Source organism: Leptodactylus fuscus, chromosome 8 (genome assembly GCF_031893055.1).
Source record: "Leptodactylus fuscus isolate aLepFus1 chromosome 8, aLepFus1.hap2, whole genome shotgun sequence".
Taxonomy (NCBI): Eukaryota; Metazoa; Chordata; class Amphibia; order Anura; family Leptodactylidae; genus Leptodactylus; species Leptodactylus fuscus.
Genome location: NC_134272.1, coordinates 52,834,781 through 52,838,623, shown reverse-complemented (window position 1 = coordinate 52,838,623; position 3,843 = coordinate 52,834,781).

Genomic DNA, 3,843 nt, shown 5'->3' with positions numbered 1-3,843 from the left:
ACAGAAAAAGCATGTATCAAATTTTCACCCATCTGTTGGTGATATGGCAGTGACTATAACAGGAACAGGATAGAACATGGCAATTCATTACACAGAGGATATAAATTCTGCCGTTGGTAAACAGGAGGTACACTTTCAGTCTTCCTTAAAAAGATATGATATGTGGCCAAAGGCACGAAGATACAACTTATTTATTCTTATTTTCTACACTCAAAAAGCAAAATAAATAGTGGCAGTAAAGGCAAGGTCTAATGTCATCCTGGCACGGCTACAGCCAAATGCTGGAGAGAGAACAGAAAACAGGAAAGAGAAGAAACACTCTGCTCCCATTTATGCCTGAAATATGCATTTCCTGAACTAGGAAGAAGTTATTTCAGAAGAAGAAATCTACCAGCAGACAAATTTATATTAAGGCTTCTATAAGACTACACAACCACAATATGCAATGACGTTTAGGCCAGGGCTACATAGTGACTTTGGCCACAATAGATATTTAAAGATGGCCACGATGCCCTACAACTAATAGAAGTGTGACTTCAAAGTTGCCGCGATACTCGGTTGTAAAAGTTCGATCATTGCTCAGTTTATTTGTGACTGAGATTTGCAGTGGTCACAACTCCAGTGTTGCAATGTGATCCATTCACTTACATTAGCTTCACTGTTGCAAGGCAATATGGCAATCTTTGGATGCATGATAGGTGTCGCAGCATAAGTCGCAGTGTAACTGTAGCCTTAAAGGGGGTTGTCCCATCACAAGGATCCTATCTATACTGCTTGTTAATGTGAATGTAAGACTTTTCCTAAATACACTGCTTCAGCAAAACTGCTTTGTTTGTCCACTATATCACTTTATTCATTTGTCAGTTGGCACATCCCTTGACTTATCTGGTCATAAGTCAAGTGATGTATCTGCTGCTCTGAGGGGGGAGGGGCTAAGTGCACAGGAGCGAGCCTGGAGGGGGTGTAGTTTACACTTTGGGGGGGGGGGAGGGGCCACCAATACAGACCCGGCATCCGCTGTAATAGAGAGGCGGATGCCGGGGAGTGTAGACACCGGCACAGGTACCTGCAACATCGCTACGCTCCTGCCCTGCATGAAGCCAGCAGCGGCAGGAGCGATGCTGATATTCCGGAGGGGAGGGGGGGGGGGGCGGAGGAGCGGAATAGCAGCATCGCTCCTGCCGCTGCTGGCTTCATGCAGGGCAGGAGCGTAGCGATGTTGCTGGCATCTGTGCCGGCGTCTACACTCCCCGGCATCCGCCTCTCTATTACAGCAGATGCCGGGTCTGTATTACATTGTGAAGGCTGTACGTCCGATGCCTAACTGCATCGGCAGCGCACACGCAGGGCCAGCGGCATAGAAGCGACGACTTCTCGCCGCTGGCTTTGCATATGTAACCCCGCCCACCAATGACGCAACAAAGCTGGAAGACAGAAGAATTTACAGCAGCGAAGACTAGCGAGTATGCGACGTGGGAATACCCCTTTAAGGTTTCCCTACACCTTGTTTGGTCATTCCTATCAATACCTGTCTCATACAAGTACAATCGGCCATGTATACATGTATTTTTTTTTTTATTTAGGCCGAGGCAACAAATTCCCTGCTAGACTCACCTGGCAGTGGCTTATTTTTTTTTTTTTTTTTTTTATGAACAAAGGATCATGTATGTTAAAATCCAACATATCCAATTCATCTCTTCCTAAACATTAGTGGAGAGTTGTGACACCACCATACACATTAAATATCAACCGATCATGCTGACATTGGTGGGATGAGCCAATGTTCATCTAATGTGTATGGCCACATTCATATTAGATGCAGCCATTGAAATGAATGGCTATTCAGGGAGTATATGGACAGATTGAGTCCGCTAGATAAAACTATTACTCTATGATCAAAAAGGATTGAGCATTCCCAAAATATTTCACATTTTCAATATATCAAAATTTCATATTTCAAATCTTTACCAATGTCAGTAAATGTTACTTGTCCAATATTTTCTGCTGATACAACAAATAAAGAAAATAAATAAATAATTTACTGTCGATTGAACTGAAGCTCCCTGAGTGACTAGGACTATTGTTCCGTGTTCTCAGACAGCTTTGTTTAGGAGGTGCATTTCTGTGAGCTACAGACTTTAGGTTAAAGAGAACCCATAGCTATTTTTTTTTTTTTAAACAAAGTAGCAAAAAAGAATTCAGAAAAGGAAAATGCTTTTGGTTCCTGCACGTTATGCAAAGGATCCAGAGACGGGTCAGAAATTCCAGGTTGGGAGAATCCCTTTTTGCCCCGGGCCTGTTCCCATAACTGCTGACAGCAGAGAGGGTCAGGGTTGTCTCCAACTGAAAACAGAGCAGATAAGTATTCCTGGCAGTGTACAGTGTCAGAGCCTTCATCTTGCAGCCCTGACACTAAATATCAGCAGCATTTTCAGTCCGAGCCAGAGTATCTCAGGATTATCAGATAGATCTGGCAGTTCTGACCCTGTACGCTGCACAGAAAGGATTCTCCTAAACCATACATTTGGATCTGACTCCTGTGGAAAGGGGTTTTCTTATCTTACCAAGTTATCCGCTATCCCACTCTAATGAATGGAGTAGGGAGGGGCGCTCATAATGGAGAGCAAAACACCCACATTCTCGGAATCGGTCAGAGCCTCAGTGGTCAGACCAACACTCTTCTTCAACTTATCCCTATCCTATGGATAGGGGACAAGTTGGTGATATGGGAAAACCTCTTTAAGTGGGTTTTCCAATAAATATATTTACAGTTTTAGACAAAGGTTACAAAAACACATTACAAATGTAAGTAATTAAAATTTTTGGAACAATGATGTAATTATTTTCTCTAATCATCTTAGGATCAGGTCACATCTGCGCTTGCACTCGTATGGGGATTCCGTTCCCTTCTCTTCATTTTTCGCCCTTTTTAGGCGGAAACCGAACGGAATCCATGCAGATCCCATTATGATCTATGGGGTAAGTGGGTTTCCTAAGGTAACCTGTTTTTTTTATGCGGATTAGTTTTCCGTTCGGTGGGTCCATCAAGTGGACTGCTCAAGCGCAAATGTGAACCTTGCCTTAGTGTTAGCAATCTTTGTCTTAGTAGAGGCCAATGGATACAACCATGAATTACAAATTTATGTTAAAAGGAGCTGGTCACTGGCATGAATCCTATTAAACCAGGAACACAGTTATACAGGTCAGGCTCAACTAACACTTTTTCTCATGAGAATTTGTGTCCGTGTTGCAGAGATTTTCAGTTTTTTTTACAATATGTAAATGAGCAGTCTGGAGCACTGAGGGCCCTCATTCTGTGTGTCCATTCATACGGAGGAAAATTGTGAGGAATTTGGTGTGGAATTTTCCACGCTGAAAAAAAAAGCCTCCCATTGATTTCAATGGGTTCTGCTAGCTTTTGTTTTTCCACTAGCGGAATTTTCAGTTACCGGAGAATTCTGCTAGTGGAAAAAAAAGCTAGCAGAACCCATTGAAATCAAATGGATGGAAAGTTATGTTATTTTTTACTTTATATTAGAACATTTCCAAATGATACATGGTATATTAATTAGGACAAAATCTAATTATTACATAGCAAGCAATATTTATAAATAGCGGTTATTTGAGGAAAATAGGAATGGATACAAATATATAAAAAAATAATAATTTTCACTAAATGCATAAATATTATATTTATATATATATATCTATATATATATATATATATATATATCTATATATATATATATATATATATATATATATATATATACACACACACACACACATATATACACACACACACACAATATATCACAATATATATATACATACACACACACA